Source organism: Tyto alba, unplaced genomic scaffold (assembly GCF_018691265.1).
Source record: "Tyto alba isolate M040663 unplaced genomic scaffold, T.alba_DEE_v4.0 Super-Scaffold_4, whole genome shotgun sequence".
In the NCBI taxonomy this organism is placed as follows: Eukaryota; Metazoa; Chordata; class Aves; order Strigiformes; family Tytonidae; genus Tyto; species Tyto alba.
In genome coordinates this window covers 737,476-755,252 of record NW_024881315.1, presented here as the reverse complement: position 1 = coordinate 755,252, position 17,777 = coordinate 737,476, and the positions used below count along the sequence as shown (strand labels likewise).

Below are 17,777 nucleotides of genomic sequence, written 5' to 3'. Positions count from 1 at the left end.
AACAGTCATGAGCCAGTATTTTCCACATGCTGCAGATGGATTTTGCTTGCCCCAAGCCACCACTAACACACAAGTAATGTTCTACCACCAAGATCTCCCGCTAGGATTTCAAAGAACGTATAAATTAGTATTAAAACCTCAGTTTCCCAGCAAATCGAGTAGGGAAAACCCACCTGAAATGGGAGAACAGTCAAGAAAATACACATCTTCATTTGTAATAATCGTCACAAAATAAATTTACCAAGGTTAGCTTGGGTACAAATCTTTGGGTGAGTACAGAAAACCACTCCAGGAAGCACCACGTAGTCCAGCGGCCACTGATTTCTTCTGGCAAATGCTTTCTGATTTTCTAAGAGCCAGGACAGCCCATGCAGCTCTGCTGTAACGCAGCGGAAAGCTGAATTTCAGTTCCATATATATATATACGTACCTCTTCTATACATCTTCTCAGCTTGCAGCCACACGCTTTATTTTCTGAGACTCAGTGTGGGCACCGAGGTATCTCAGCCCTCCAGATCTGAATTAGTTCATCCACCTAACAAACCTCACCCCAGAGGCACAGACGCTTCCAAAACAGATTTTTCTATTAATTAATGCTTCCCAACTTCTTGCACGTAGCCATTTTTTTCCCTGAACAGTTGTAGCTTATATTAAGAATTCACTTTTTTTCAACTTCAGCATTCCTTTGAGTTTGACACTCAAATGAGAAGCAGCGACTGAGCGACCCTTGATCCAAGAGCCCTTCCCAACACCACAAACAAAGGAAAGGAAAATACTGAATTTGATCCAGGAATTGAATGTGAAAGCTTCAGGACAAGACGATTTGTTTGCAAAGTCACTGCTGAATCGGTCCTTAATATCGACTGAATGAGACGAATTGACTTCAGGGAATATAGAACCCATTTTTGCTCAATATACCACTTTTCCCTCTTTTTTTTTATTTTTTTTTTTTTATATAACTCCAGAACCAGGCTGCTCTGTACTGAAAACAACCATCACACTGATAAAAGATACAAGCACGCGCAGGCGCCATCCAATTGCACAACTCGAAAGCTGCCTTATCTCTCCATTTGCTTTCCTAAACCCTGTAAACACCAAACGGAGAAGCGATGCAGGAGGAAACTGGGAGGATTTCACTGCAAATAGCGCTGTCGCACTCCAGGACGGCCGCTTTCACACTTTCTGTGGTCAGAGAAATAAAAAACCAAGCACTTTTGGTACCTGATTCACCTGAATATCTGAATTTCCACCCCAGCATCCAAAACTGAGGGTGGTTGCAGACCCGGCCGCGATCCAGGAGCGTTATTTTGACTATCCAAAGTCCGAGTCTGTACGCTGGCTATTGCTCAGCACGGGCTGTGCAGGCAGCCTGGGCTGAAGCTGAAGATAAGGCTTTTCCTAGGAAGAGTCAGCAAAACAGTGGATAATAAAATAAAAAAGGGAGTTACCTGTGTTTTGGATACCAGGCAAGGCTTTCCTCCCCGTTAACCTAATCTCAAGACACCTACCTGTGTCCACAGAGCGTCATCAGACACCAGCACTAAACATTTTTTAAGTCTTTAAATAAACCCATGCCCGGCTGAAGCCCAAACAGGAGTAAACTTGCATCAAACTGTGCCTGTAATTTCTGTTCTGTAATACTCAGACCTGCGTAATATCAAAGAGCTGCCAAAAAACCAGCAGCCCTCAAGGCAATACTCCAGTGCCAGCTCCAAATACTCCGCAGCCTTTTTATTTGAGGGTAAAACAAACACTTTGCTACAGCAGAGGAACTTCTGCAAGAGTTGCTCTGATTTTAAAGCAAGAAAATACAGAGAAATCAGTTGTTTTAACAAAACCAATGGGAAACGAGGACAAACATGATGAGCAAATAATGTGGTCAAACTGGTTTGCTGCTCCAAGCGGAGGATTTCTGATATTTAAGGGAGGGGAGGACACGGATGAGCGACATCCCCCAACCAAAGTCAATGGTGAAGCTAAAACTGGTGTTAAACCTGGCAGAACCTACTCAAAAATGGGTTTGGTCATTATAGATGAAGTAACAGGTACTTTAGTCCATGTCAGGCAAATATAGGTATCCAACAGGAAGGCAAATCCAATGTAGGAAGCCAAGAATCCTGCTTAAAATAAGGAGGAACACCTTATAATGTAAAATCCATTTTCAGAAAGTACTTTGCTTAACTTTCTCCTGCTTTTGGTATTCCTATATATAGTATAATCTATAGTTCCTCTATACCCTATAGGTAAATTCCCATTTGAATCTGCATCTGAATCAGATTTTCCCCACTTTTCCAGCAAGTGATGTACTGATACTTGAAGTTTTTGCTAAAGCAGAGACTAATTTCTCATTCTTCAGACAAACAGAACAAACTTCACCCTGTCCCAACCAGCAGAAGCCTAATTTAAAATTAATAACATTGATTTAATAGAGAGTAAACTGCTTAAACGTGGTAAGTACAAGATTTATTTCAAGTCGTGGACCAGCTTACAGGCTGCAAGCACGTATTAGCACTCTGTAGCCTGGAAACAGTTTTCCAAAAAGAACAATTTAGCCTCAAATCCTTTAATTAACGGCAGAAGAAACGAAGTATCCAGCTACAAGCAAAGTTCTGCAGATTCCAAGAGTGCAAATAAGCCACAGGGATGGAAGAAAGTTTCAGGCTGTTTTCTGGCCAGGAGCTGCCGGTTGATGAGGTTTTACCTTGAGAATTAAGCAGTTTGTATCTGCGAGGGGTTTGGGCCCCCAAAATTGTCCTCCCCTAACCCCAATCAGACCCCACATCCCCCCAACCATCCTCATTCTTGAGTTTTAATATTTCTGCTATGGAAAGGCTCAGAAAATAGCAAAAGTTTATCTAAGATCAATTCAGGGCCCCAAGCAATCGGCCTCGGATCTTCAAAGCACACGAACCTCAACCACAAAGCGGGAGTCACAAATCCATCTCAACAAATTTCTGACGAACGAGCAGACAAAGCAACTGAAAAGCAAATCCAACGCATCTCAAACATCGAGCCTCAGTCGCCTCCGAGCAGCTCAGGGCACTGGGAGTCCCTCACGTGTCTGTATTTTAAGGGCACTTAGGCCAGTGGCACCAACCTTGGCGACAAGATTCAACCCCAAATGCAGCCACGGGGTCTTTCAAAGCCACCTGAAAGCAACTTGACTCCTCGTGTGTTCCCCAAAATCACTATTTTTTTCCCCCATGTACAGTCACGCTGCACTCTGGAAACACGGTCTGGGCTCACAGTACGAGGCTCAGAGTCTGACATGACCCAATTGCGATGTCAATTCTTTTCTTTCAAGGATTGAGAAGCTAAAAAAAAAAGTTGCAAAAGGAAAACCAGATGCAAATACTGCAAAGTATTACATCAAAAAAAGAGGTGGTTTTATATTCAAATTTCTGTCTGGTCAAGAGGCTCAGTCTAACTGATCCCAGAAATTAGCTGTTTCCTTTCTCTTAATTGCAGAGACAGCCTTGAAAGACCTGAAAAAGCTCAAGTTTAGAAAGTATTTGCAGCTGCTAGTTTTGTTATTAGAACAAGTCTGATATGGACCCGTTAGAGGAGCGGGACTTTCTCCTCCTTCCCTCCCTCCCTCCGCACACTCACCCACGACCAGAAGCTATCTTTAGCATGAGGCTGAAGCCAGAAAAGCCAACTTTTAATCCATTAATTAGTAATTTAGTACCAACAATTCTCAGAGTTGAGCATATGAAGCCACTGCTGAGCTACAACATTTTATAAACCGTGTAAAAAATGAATTCAAGAGTTTATAGCCAGAGCAATCGACACCAACCTCAACATTTACCCAGCAGGGAAGACATTTCGTGCAGCAAGAGGCTGTGGTGCCGGTAGCGTGACTAACGCCCGGACAAGTCGGGCGACCTAACATGGAGAGCACATTTCTACTCCCACTGAAATTAAAATGGGAGCCAGCGACTCAGCGGAGAAGAAAACCCGGTGATCCACTTCAGGGTCAGCGTGCCCCAAGCACGAGCGCGCTGTTAGAGGAGAGCTGCAGGCAGCTCCAAGCTCCTGGTAAATTAAACGGGGATTCTTAGGAAGTCATCAGGCTAACGAGCAACTCCAACTCCCTTGTAAATCACTGCTGCTGACAGTACAGTAAGATTTCTCCGACGAGGTGGGGATGGACCTGTCCTCCTGGGTATGCTCAGGGCTGCGGGAAGAGACGATTACTCGGCACTGAGATGTTCCTGCTAACCCTTATCACAGAAGAAATTACTCATTTGAGCCTAAATTAGCTCACAGGTGAGCTCAGACAACTTGCAGGCCACATGACAAACGTTAACTGTGCTGAAGAGCATCAGAAACCTCCCCAAGATCTCAAGTTCCACAGGCCTTGGTTCAACCACAGCAACCCCACCACCGACTGGTCTGACCTTCCAACTGCCCGAACAAACACCCGGAATATTCCAGGGTGGAATATCGAGGCAGTTTTGGGCTCAAAGCCATTTATTAGTGTTTCTCACCCAGCAGGTGAGAAAGGCCCTCTCCATCCCAGAGGCAGGAGATGAGGAAGAGTAGAAGGAGCACAAACATCTACCACCTCAGCTCCAGTAAAAAGAAAGAGCAACCCTTCACAAATCCACCCGCCACACTTCCAAATCACACTCAGGAACACCTGTTATTCAAAATAATTTAAGACCCCCATCTTTACTAAGGACTTACTTTAAGTTGCTGTCTGTTCATCTCCTCTCTACCATTAAAAAGTTGCACCTCAGGTCTTTTCTGGGTTTAGGTTTTCTTTTTTTTTTTTTTTTGCAATCAATAAGATAATTCATCCCTTTTCCCACACTATTTTTCCAGTGCACTGAAAAAAACACCGGTGTGAACAGGTGGATCTTCCTCTGCTACAAGCTACCACGCACTCCTACCTTAAGACTCTTAAGAATTGTTAATCCACGGAGGGGTTGTCAACCTCCTTAAGTTTAGTTTTTAGAGAAAACAGTTAAACCTACACTCCTGAAGGGTGCCTCAGCACAGTTTAACAGGGCTTAAAATGAACATTTAGAAGACAATTTCCTTCTAAAAAAGTCATGTTGACCATAAGGATTACGATCCTATATTCAAATTGTGAGTCTAAAATAACCTCACCTTTATGCTAGGCTTTTTTAGAAGCACATTTTGGGCTTCAAACCTTTCAATATCAGCCTTGCAGTAACAACTATGCTTTGCCCCACAGCTGAATGCACGTTCCTCTTCAGCCCACGTCTGCAGATACCGAGACCACAACTGCTCAGCATCGCATTTTTCAGGCGCTATCAATAGTCCACGAGAGCCCAGGGCTCCCGAATAGCTGCCTTTCCTGGAGAAACCTAACTGGAGGCTGAGGTAAGAAAGGACAAGCCAAGGTCAGATCAAAAATAGCCTATGAAAGAAGGAAGAAAAAAAAAAAAAAAAAAAGAGAAGGCAAAACAAAAATGTTTTTGAAATGTGAAAAATGCAGTGCCCTTAACTGGTTCAATCTGTGCCGAGACTGAATAAAATATATTAAAACCAGCAGGACCGTTAAAACCAGTTAAAGGAAAGATGACAGACCCAGGAGGACATCAGCAAGACCTAGAAGTCACTCTGGGTGCTGTTAAGAGTAGTATTAGTTAAGCAAAGGCCTATTTTACTAACCCTTGCGCAGTTGCACGGCTCTAATAAAGCATCTCCCCCCAAAGCCGCTTCAAACACCCTGCCTTCGTAAGGACACATCCCTCTGAGCCGCCTGTACCTTCCAAGGGGCGTCAGAGGACACCAAAGTGCTCCAAAAATTCACCTTTTTACTCCTCGGGCTCTGCAAACGGTTGGAATTTTCCCCTCGGACTAGAAGAGCGATCGGCAGCTCTGCAAACAAACATCCGTCAACAGGCACAAGGTCAGTCCCATCTGTAAATACGTCGTCTCCGACTCAACGGCAGGAATAAGCGGCAATCTTGTTTTTCTTGTAACCTGATATGGTTTTTACAGGGAATTCTTCTGTCCAGGACAGCGTCCAGCCCTAAATGCAGGCAAGGAAAAGCAGTAAAAGGCTCTTCACTACCTTTATTCTACAACCAGACCCTGCTCCGTTACCTTCGTGCTCAGAGATGTCCTAGTTTACCAGTTCAGATGTTCAATTTTGCTAGCAACAGCATAATAAATCTTATTTTACCCCCTTTTCACTCTTTATCCTTCTTTCCCCCACCCCGTACCAGTGACTCCGCAGGCGTTCAAATGTGGAAAGCACCACTTCACAAGGAGAAAAATAAAATAAAAAAGTGATCAAACTCTGTCCTGCAGAGCAGCACCACACCTTTGCTCTTCCCCCCAGGGTGAAGCGGATGGTGCCCAAATTAACTCTAATTACACCCCAATTCAGTAGGAAAGGATCACGCCAGGGGTTTGGGAGCAGCATCAAGTTGGGAATCACCTCCTTAAATACACCAAAACCAATGGTGACGTTCAGTTTTGAGCTAACAGCGAAGCTCAAACCCTATTTTTAGCATTCATCCCTTTTCCCTGTCACCAAATTACTCCTGAGCTCCCCAAACCAGAGCCAGACGTTGAGTATCGAGCGCACCCGGACTCGTGCCACTCCGGTTTTACAAGTGGGGTCAGTGCATACACTGACATGCTGGAAATCCAGCTACAAATTAAAAAACAAAACAAAAAAAATCCAACCACAAACATCTCGGGTGACCTTTGGACCAGCGATCTGCACTCTAATCCCGTCCTCCCCCCAGCTGTATTAAACTCTGAACTCCGCAAAGTGACTTTACCTACACTCAGCAACGTAATAAAGACACAGCTTTGCTGCTTGGACCAGAAAAACAAAATATATTTGGGTTTGAGAGCCAGAGGGTTTGAGATTCTGCTACCAGGATGTTTGGGGCTGGCAAAAAAACCCACCTCTGGCACTGAAACCTTTAATTTCAGCATCAGCTTTGGCAGAACAAGTATTCCTTGTGCTAAGTTTAAGAAAATTATCACCAATATTATCTCTGCAATTCCCTTCCCCCTCCTCAGGAGGGGATGATATAGGGGAGAACCAGGAGCAGCAGGACTCAAAGGATTAGGTCAAGTGACTTAAAGGCAAGTGATTTAAATTGATTTTTTTCTGATATTCTTTCTGTAAATGGAAAATTAACACCTACTTGGCAGCATCCAGAGTCACTCAGGCCCTTGAAGTCCAGAGGAACAGGAAAAACCTTGCTTGAGACACTGAACTCCCTCCAAAACTGCAGCTGGGCTCTCTGAATTGGATTTATTATAGTTTCACCTTCCAAAAAAAGCTACTTGGAGACACTCTGAGCACAAATCTCCATCCCTGCTACACCACAGCCCATGCACACACACGTAATTAATGACGATACCACAAGCAGCGCAAACTCCTACTTTTGAGGCAGAAACTTGTTTGAACTGTAACCCGAGCAGCAGGCTGGGGTTCAGAGGCGCCTTCCCCGTCCCGTCCCGTCCCGTGAGGAACGGGCCTTCCAGCCCTCGGGCGCAGCCCAGCTGGGCGGCAGCGAAGCTGGTTTTCAGAGAGAGAAGAGATGCGAGCTCCCCGTTTAATCCTAAACGCGGCCATTTCCAACCCTACACAGCAACTCCCCAAGAGGAACTTTAAACCTAACAGCTTGATTCTGCCAAAAAAAAAAAAAAAAAGGTAAATCAAGGCTTTATGTACAAAATATGATGCCTTTAAAGATTTTATCAGTAGGAAGAAGAGGCAAAAGAGTTTTTCTAAGGAGACTAATTTAATTTGTAGCCTCGCTACAAGGCTGCTGTCTCAGCCAGCTCGCCAGGATGTTTCCGAGGCGGAATTGCTGGGAATTTCATCATCACCCTCCAGGGTTCGGCTCCGCAGAGGACCCAAGCTCACCCTGGCTCCCGGAGCCAACCGATAACTGGATAAACCAGCCTGGCAAAGGATCTCCAAAGCAGGGATGCTGGTAGCAAAGGGATTTCCTGACCCATTCACAGCTACTCAGCACCTAGCTCCTCTAAAAAAAAAAAGGAACCAGAATTTAGTGTTTTGTGTATTTTTTTGTAATTAAAATCAAGGCCTACCAGCCAAAAAAAGCAGAACTCCTATAAATTATGCTCCTTTAAAATGATACCCTTCCAAGAGTTCATATGTAAATAATGAAGAATGACTGTTTTCAAGTAGTTTATTTGGGGGGCGGGGGGGGAGAGGTGCACCGGGCTCAGGAAAGCTGGACCTATGAAGACAGTCTCACAGCAGACATTTAATTAAAGCAGGTTTTTAGCAAGATTGCAGCCCAACACAATTTTGTTGAGTATCTTCTATCTGATCAATCCCCAATTAACTAAAGACAACCCCACAGGTCTCATTTCCCATTGCTCCAGACTCATGCCAGTGAGGGGTGTAGGCGTGGTGTAAAAGGGACTTTGCACCACAGAGCTTCAAGCTCAGCCTAAAGCTTCAGGTACAAATCAGCTGAGCAGAGCCGGCCAGTCTCACAGCCACTCTCAATTCCCAGGGTTTCAATCACTGCCACTCAGTCCTGCCCCAAGGATATTGCTTTTTAAGGGTTATTCCTCTCACTTTAATACCTCTTCACATTAACATAAAAAGGGCGACTGGGTGATTAAGAGCTGTCTCATGACTTTCCAAGAAGGAAGGTGCTTCAGGAACATGGCTTTGTTCATCCTGCTTAATGTTTTGACTTGCTGCACTGCCCGTTCTCTGTAAAAAATGCAGGAAAAAAAAAAGAAGGTAGGCAACCCAAAGACTAGAAATTTGAACACATCTACCCAGGCTGGCTGAGTTTCTATCCCTGTGTTTAATTTACACAACATAAATCCGAAATGCTTCACTCTGGTTTTGCAAATTGAAAACACAGCTCAAGAAAAGATGGGCACAGCACAAATATTCCAGAAAAAGGAATTCTGTGTTGAGGACAGTCCCAGTGAAACGTCTCTGTGCAGAGTCCTTCCCGCAGGAGCAGGGGTCAGGGGGTTAAGCCAAGTCCAACTCCCAAAACCTCCACTTGAGCCAAGCACAAGGGAGGTGGAACCACAGCCTCTGGACCCTACGGCCCATCAGGAGCCCATGGAAGAGCCGTGCCCGTCAGATCACCTCCCTGCTCTCTCCCTAGAGACCAGAAATGGGGAGAAAGAAATTCAAGAATACACACTTATTTTGTGACGTTCTGGGGCCATTAAAGCTTATTTTTCTGGTGTGACGGAGCCCACGGCTGCTCTGGAAGAACGACCAGCAATGCAACCAGACAGAGAGAGATTTGGGGGGGCAGATGAGGAAAAGGAAGGAGAAGCGTCCAAAATTTCACCTGTAACCATCAACCAAGACTCCTACACCATGCATGGACAGGTTCCCTCAGCATCTCCTTTTCCTTTTTTTTTTTTTTTTTTTTTTTTTTTTTACAAAGGCAAATGGCCTAAACCCAAACCAAGGTGAAAACAAACTTTCTCCTTGCTTGCCTCAAAAAAAACCACCCACCCCACCCCACCCCCCCCCAAACTCCACAGTTATTCATCCAGCTGCGGTGGCACCCAGCTGCCCCGCTCTTCTCCCAGCCCAAAATAACCCCTCAGTGAAGGATAAAAAATAAAAATATAGTTCCCCACGTGGCTGCGTAGGTGTTTTTGAGGGAAAACGTTACCACCGAGAAAGCCCAGAGCAAGAGGAAATGGTTTAGATTAGGAAACACCCTTTGATATCCGAGTTCCTACGCCTCAGGTCTGTCCAGGGGAGGAAGGATCCGCGTTATCGAGCGATAACGTCCGTCCACACGAATCGCGAGGCGTGGATTTGCTGCAGAGCAGGCAGACACCCTCCCCGGGGAGAGATCGCCTGTATTCCACTAAAATTAAGTATTTTCAGGGTTCAACTAATCTTACCTAAAGTTGAGATCTACTTGAAAATGAACCAAGTTGTGCTTGCGACTCCAGCAAACAGAAAAGGGTAAAAAGCAATGCTTGCTGTGCACCACTTCCGCTTCTTTTTAACCCAAGACTTCCCCCAGAGACCGCAGCTCGGCAGAGGCGCAGGGCTCCGGTTATCTGCAAACTCCTTCCCTCCGGAGCTCCGGCTCTGGCCAAGTCTTGGGGTGAGAATATCCCCGGAGCCCCAACATCTGTGGGCCGAGTGCCTCTATAAGCACAGGTTTTATTAAAAAAATAAATCAAATTGCGCATTCCTGAGCCAAACATCAAACCTTTTTGCTCATGTTGTAGAAAATAAACTGCAAAAGCACCTCAAATATCCATTTTTTTTTTCCCATAGCATTCTACCTTCCTACTCCTCCACTCTTGTTACCATTAATTTTTACCGCAAGGATTCACCTTTCGAGAAGCGGCTGCTACTGATGGGGGGGGGGGGAAACCCATATTGCAAACGTTGTGACAGTCCACCAGATTACAGCTCATTAAATAGTTCATTTATTGCAGCTTACTTCCTAGAATTTATTTATTATAAACTTAAGGATTATTCTTTAAATAATCTGTAACCCTGCTGGCTGATCGCTCCGAGCACGCCGCAAATCTCTGGAATAAATCAACTCAGAAAAGCTCAAATAAGTTTTTAATGTTATTTTAATTAGCAGGTATGACATAATTTAAGTTTCCAGGCTTGTTTTTCTTTCGTATCTCAGTTATTAAAGCCAACGTTCTGGCAGACAATAATTAAATTAAGCTGACACGATACTGTAAAAGACTATTTAATTGTTGAAGTACCCAGGTTCCTTTAAACATGTAATTGCTTAATTACGCGTGTATTCACTTAACATTATTCAGACTTTTTTTTAACTGCACTGCTCATCACAGAAGGCAAAACCCAACCTATAAATCTCAAATTTTAATTTAATTTAATTCAGCGCCCACTCAAATAAAATCCCAACCGCTTCGTTAGCGCTGCTCTGTGCCCGTCTGACCCCCTCGCAGCTCGCTAAGCCCAATAATCCATCAGTGCTGACGAGGGCCCACCAGACTAAAGCACAACGTTACACTTTATTAGTCAAAGAAACTGATTTTTATGTGGGGCGAACGCGGTTTTGCTCCAACAAGTCACCCAGAAGTCACACATCGAGTTCACATCAATCTGCTCAGAATAAAATCCGACATATTTCTATTACCCTTCCGCTAATCGCTAATTGTGCCACATGTACATGTGGTTTTTGACAACCCCGAGATGTGCTACACGCCAGCCACCTTTAGATCTGGGAGGAAAACCACCCTAAAGCTTAGTTTTCAGCAATTTGCTGAAATCTCAGGTTTTAGCTGATTGACCCCAGGAAACCTGCAAGGATCTTGCAGCACAGGTGGCCAATCAGTTAAAATATTACAGAAAAAAGCAAAATAATTTGCAATCAGGTGCCCGACATGAACCACATTAGCTTTGCAGGCTTCAAAACCCCTTTGCTTCCCACCAGACACCAGGTTTTGGGGTATTTTGTCTTAAAAACATGACTTTTTTTTTTTTTTTTTTTACCTTGCAGATTTGATATTATCATTACTGGAATGCTCCTGGGCTGCGCTAGAAGCTTGCAAAGTCTAATTAAGCTTGAAATAGGTTATGGCAACAACTTAATTGAACAAAAATCAGCGTTTGGGCTAAACCTTGACTAACGAAGGCCACAAAACCCACATGCCCTTGGCTCCCTCCCTCTCCTAAATTGGGAGTATTTCTTCAGAAAGCAACAAACCAACATTAAATCCCTGAAATTTCAAACTGATTCAAAATTTCCCATTTCTGGGCTATTGCTTACAGAGTTTCTGGTTTCAGGATGTTTGCCCGAGTCCTTGTCGCTACCAAACAGTTCCTGTTTTCAGTTGTTTTTTTACCCTTTTTTTTTTTTTTTTTTAAGGCTGTTTTATGTTTCTCTGGATCTGTGCCATCTCCCTCCTCCTTCAGGCTTCACCATCGCCTCAGAGCTGGAATATCCTGAGCCTTTTGGAAATGTTATAATTAGTAACTCTCTTCCTGCTCGCAGCAATGAACACAGACATGAGTGGTTAACGAAGGACAAAATTCCCCCTCCCAAAAAATACAAGGAATGGTAATGAAGCTGCTTCTACAAATAATAATTCTTCAAATCATTTTTAAAACAAGGATTAAAAAACCCCAGGAAGTAAGTTTTGCTCCTCAAATGCACTCCAGCACTTCCCAAATACTTAATAATTTTGGATAAAAGCTCCCAATTTTCTTCCAGTTCCAGGTGAAGGCAATGCACAGCACAAAATTCCTAAGGGAGAAGCTCAAAAAACATCACAAAAGAGGGATGAAACATGCCTACAAGGAAGAGTTTTGGGGCTCTGGGGGTTTAGGTCCTCCTCCGCAGCTCCCAGCTGGGAATTTCGGCCTCACTTCGAGGTATTCCACATCCTTCCCCCATCCCGACACCTTTCCCTCCGTGCTCCACACGGTACCTCGATCCGTATGGAAAACGTCGTCCCGCTGGAGCCTTCCCCGCGTGGAGGTGTCAGTTGTAAGGCAGGAGATGGGAATGAAGACACTGCAAGTTTGCAGTGCACCAAAAATGCTCTTAATTTATTCGGTTGTTGAAGTGGAGAGAACACACAACGCTGGTTTTTCAACACCTTCCCCAAATACCACTAAAATTCCCAGAGGTGCTGCCGCTCGGAGAAAACAGAGCGCAAAACCCCCGTGCTGGAATTAACTTTCACTCTTGACCCAAAACGACCTTCTGGTATTTCCTCCAAACTGGTATTTAATGAGTATCAAACCCTTCTGAGCTATTTAATCAACATAACAGGTTGCAGAGCGCTTGCTTGAAACTAAACACAGGGTTTTTATATTATGGACCAACCCTGAAACATCCCAGCTCACTCGACGGAAGCTTCAGCAGCAATAAACCCTTCACCCTTCCACATCGCTGATCCGGTACGGATAAATTAACTTGTGTGTCAGTACGGCAGAACCCCAGTCCTTTTTCCATTGCTGTAAGATATCTGTAGCTGGGTTCTACAAGTTTTAGAGCAAAACGGCTCCTTTGCGGCCTGTAGACAACCAGGTCGTCCTAATCCCAACTAAGTAAAGTTATTTTGATATTCTGCATTGAAATAACCAATATTGGAAGCAGCCAGGGGACTCAGCCCAGAGAGGAAGGTGGATCCCGGGGCGGCACGCGAGCTCCCTGCGCTGGGATTCCCTGGCTCCGCCGGGCAGCTTCCCCTTTCACATCCGCTCTGCAGAGCCGCTCTTTGAATCACACTAATCCTCACCCAAAAACCCCAGTAACACTGCCAATATTTCTGCAAAAGCTTTTGGATTTAGATGTTAGAAAGCTTTAAAATACCTATTATGTAATTACACCCCCAAAAAACCCTACCAATTGCCTCATAAGCTTACAGACACATCGTTTTCCTCCTTTTCATAGCAAGAAAGCTCAAAAAAACAGATTAAAACCTGGACTCAAACCCTTCCTCCCACAGTACTGGGGACAGACTTCTTCCCCACTCGCTGCTTTGGCCAAAGCCGAGACACAATTCGCCCCAGAATTTAACGTGTGACAAGCCAGGAGGTGACACAAACCCCCTCCTAACAGCCACCACCGGTTGCTTTCCCTTCCCTGTGCACGTTCACATCCCTCACGGGCCGCTTTCCGGGGGGTTTCGCCTTTGCAGAACCCTCCCAAGCAGACACGGTCGGGTTACGGCGGCCCACCCGCCGCCATCGCCCAGAACGAGATGCCGTCCCGTTCTCGCGCCCCTTCTATATTTAGGAAGGCAACGCTCACAACCCCCCCACTGCTTCGACGAGGAGGAAATATCTCACAAAACATCACCCATCGCTAGAAATCACAAAGGAACGTGGCCAGGATGCGCCTTTATCCTCCCCGTTCGCTGCCAGATCCAGCAGATGCCAACGTTAAGCGTTATCGCTGCCTCAAATCCCCCAGATTTCACCCCATTTTCACTGGCAGAGCTGTGCCCAGGTTCCTTGTCGGTGGAGTCGGGATTTCACGTGGGGTTAAGGTAAAATACCTTCCTGCAAATAAATGGTTTACATTCCTGAACTCGGTCCAAACTGTTTGCCAGTAGATAATTACCAGACTATAAAGTTTACTTTGGAGAAACTATTCCAAAATATCAAGGAATCGTAGCGAGGGGCGTTTGATTACGCACACTTGATTACAGATCCCCCTCAGCGGAAGACCAAAAACAACAAAAAGCAACTGGAAGCACAGGAGCGACCGGCGGGTCGTTTGCCAGGGTGAGGTCGATTCCCACCTGCACCAGTCTCCAACCAAAGCACAATCCCCAGTTCCTCCTAAAACAGAACCAGGATTTATGGTAAGGAAGGCTTCGCTGCCAGCGGTGATTTAGCGAATAGCTGGTCACCTCCACTGCAGTCGCACTCGGGGTATCATCAGATAACACAGCAACAACAGTTATTCAGCTTTACGTAATTAATGTAGTGGGAGGGGAATAAAATAATCAGGAAAGTCGTGTTTTACTACTTTTAAATGAGGAATCCTATCCTCCGCCAAGGTGCAAAAATTAGAGGCTGTGTGGGAACAACCGGCCTCACGCGGGTGGTTTTCCCCCCGTACATCGCATTTATTTACAGTCACTATCGCGGTTCCTCGAGTTCACATGTGGAGAAATCAAATATTTTCTTTTGCCTCGCGTTTTGTAACACGAAGGGGCCCTCACGTAACACCAGAAAACGGCTGAGGGCGACCTTTAACTCACACGGCCTTAAACTGGATACCAGAAACTCCTAGCGACACAAACTCAATTTATGTTAACCTCTGCAAACACTTATATTAGTAGTAATCCCACCAAAGGTGAATTATTAATGCAGGAGAGCTAGAGCACCCTTTTAAACGTTTGCAAGGTTGAAATCTTCAATATTTTGGTTGCCCAAAGTAGTTTGGTTCATTTTCTTGCTTAAATCGAGCTAAACTTTGCCACAACAAGCTTAAACAGAGCTCTTAAGCTCAACCTGAAATCACCACGCCACAGACAGGTAAACCAAACCTCTGTAAAACTTCGACGAACGTTTCAGGTCACTCAAATGACCCCGAAACTTTGATGGACGATGTAGATACAAAAACCAGACGCCAATAAACCAAGCTCAGCAAAACAGCGGCCCCGGAGGGGAGGGGGTCCCTTTGCTGTCCCGTAGAGCTACCAGGCGACACAAATTCATTACCAACTTAACTACCTGCTTCTTCAAATTTTCACACACATCCCTACGAGCAGCGGCACTGCCTGCATTTATTCTTAAAACGACGCTGCAAACTGCTTGATGGACTACACGGTACATCAAAGAATAACAGGGCTTTAAAGAATTTTCTTGGGAAAACTTCTGCCAAAAAGTACAGGGGAGCTTTAACGTTATTCGGAATAAAAACTATTTGCAGGGGTTTTTAAGTCTGAAAGGGTTTGGTGAAAATAAAAAGCTGGGGAGGAAAACACAGAAGTAGTGGGGGAGGAGGATAAGGATGCACTTATTAATCAAGGTGAGAGCAGCCTGAGCTTACAAGGAACAGACTTTTACTCCCTGCTGTTAATTAAGCATGTGAAGCTGTATCTCTTCTGACCAATGTGCGTTTGAAGCGAGCAGGAACAGTCTTCACTTTCATGCCAGCGGCTAATTACTGCATCAAACGAGTGGAGGAACCCAGCGTCCGTGTGAACCGACGTCCCAACGGTGCGAAGGGACCCCGCTCCTCCAGGATTTACCCCCAAAACCCCCGGGGAAAGAGCAGTCGCTCTCCCTCTGCCCAGCTCCGGCTTCCAACAGCACCGAGGTTTCCCCTTTCCCACCCGACACGGTGTTTTCACACAGGAGGGTGGCTCAAAAGTTTCCCCCTCTCCCAGCGCTGAGCCCTCCAGCTTTATAATCTCCAAAACAACTCTCAGAAAAGTATAAAACAACCTGGAAACCCGGGAAAAACGTAGCTTGAAAATCTAAAGAAGTCCGCCGGCCGTGCAAACTGAAGACCAAGCCAGCAAACCGCCCTGTTGGAAGCTGAAAAAGGGCCCGAAGAGCAGCGGAGGGCCCGTGGAGCGGATGCGATGGCGGTGAAACCGTGAAGAGCGGCGGCCGCGCAGCTCGGTACCTCAGGGCTGCCCGGGAAGGCCCCGCCGCTCCCCCCCCATCCTCCACCCACCCCCCCAAGGGCACCGGTGCGGCGGCCGCTCACACCGCCCGCTCCCAGCCCAGCCGGCCTCCGCTCCCCGACTCCCACTGCCCTCAGTGTCCGGGTTCTCCCCCCCTCCCCAACCCCACCTCAGCTCCGAGCGAGCGGCCGTCGGGCCTGGCTGCAAGGCCAGGGCGGGGGCGGGCGGGCGGCCTAGGCCTAACGGCGCGGGCAGGAGCGCCCCCCCCCCCCCACCTCCTCCTCCCCGTCGCCGGGCCCGGTCCGGTCCCACCCAGCCCGGCGCGGGGTCCCTGGGGCGAGGGGTGAGGAGGAGGAAGGCGGCGGCGGCGCCACTCACCGCCGGGGCCCGGCCGCTGCCTCCGCGCAGGAGCCGCCGCTTCCTCCTCCCGTCCGCTGACAAAATGGCGGCGGCAGGAAGTGCCCCCGCGCCGTCCGCCCCGCCCCGCCCCACCGCACGCACTCTGCGTAACCGGCCCCGCCAACGGCGTAACGCGCCCGGCACCCCGGCCCTTACGACAGCGGCGCAACGCCGCGCTATTCCCGGACGCGCGCTAACGGCGCAGCGGGGCGGGCGCCGCGCAGGTTACGCCGCTCCCACCTTCCCCCGTACGCAAACACCGCCCGCTCTTCCGCAAGCGGCGTAAGGCGGCGAGCGCAGGCGGGAGGGCCCTCCTCACTCCCCCCGCGCACCGAGCGACCCCCCCCGCCGCCGCCGCCCCCCCCGCCATACCGGCCGCGAGGCCGCGCTGCCTTACCCCCCCCCCGCCAAACCGCCGGTTGCGCAAAACGCGTACGGGGCGGAGAAAACACACACACAGTATTCCCCCCCCCCCACACACACACACTTTGCGCAGCGTCCTACGCAGCCGGCGCGTGACCGCCGCTACGCTAACGGCGCCCCCCCACCCCCCCGCCTTACGCCCTTTGCGCAGCCAGGCCTCAACCCTCCGGGCGGGTTCCGCGCCGCAGTTTACGTAGGCCTCCCTGACGCAGCGGCCGCATTACGCAATGCGGGTTACGCCGGCGGGGCGACGTACGAGGCGTTGGTGAATCCCAGCCCCCCCACCCCCGCCGCCTTCTCCCCCCTCGCACACGCCGCCATGGCGGTGGGTGCCGCTGCCCGCGCCGCGGCCCGGTTCTTACCTCAGGCGGCAGCGGGAGGGGGCCGGGCCGGGCGAGCCGCCCTCCCGCCGGGGCCGGGGGGGGCCCGGAGAGGCGGCCCCGAGCGGCGGGGGGAGGAGGAGGAGGAGGAGGAAGGGAAAGGGGGGGAGGGGAAGGCGGCCGCGGCGGGGGGGGGGGAGGGGGGAGACGGGCACCGAGGGGCAACGGGTCCGGCAGCGGCGCCGCACTGACCTCACCGCGCTGCGCCTGACGTCACGGCGCAGCGGGCCCCGCCCACCCGCCGGGCAGCGCCCCGCCTTCGCGCCCCGCGCCGTGACGTCACGGGCCGAGGGAGGGGCGCGGTGGGTGGGGGATGACGCAATAAGCCCGCCCAACGGCAACGCCCACCCCTGGGCGGAGGGAGGCTGAGGCCGGGGCTGAGCTCAGCGCAGGGATGGGCAGGTCGGGGGGGCCCTTTACAAAAATCCAATTGTTTTTACTCAATGAAGCTGCCTGGAGCGGGAGATTTTTCTGAGGGGAAAAAAGGGATTTTTAGGAAAAAAAAAACAA

The 17,777-nt window shown here is 48.1% G+C and overlaps 1 protein-coding gene across 12 annotated transcripts in view; it reads right to left on the bottom strand.

The window, feature by feature from the left end:
* Positions 1-17,479, bottom strand: part of BRD4 (bromodomain containing 4) — a 70,751-nt gene extending 53,272 nt beyond the window's left edge. For 4 of the 12 annotated variants that reach the window (XM_042802824.1, XM_042802832.1, XM_042802825.1 and 1 more), the window contains exon 1: positions 17,460-17,479. The gene's annotated coding sequence lies outside the window, so the exon portion shown is untranslated. Of the gene's footprint in view, positions 1-5,785; positions 6,008-16,234; positions 16,414-16,443; positions 16,549-17,249; positions 17,309-17,459 lie in introns of those variants that run through there. The other 8 variants (XM_042802826.1, XM_042802827.1, XM_042802835.1 and 5 more) reach the window with 5 other exon arrangements.
* Positions 17,480-17,777: the final 298 nt, after the last annotated feature.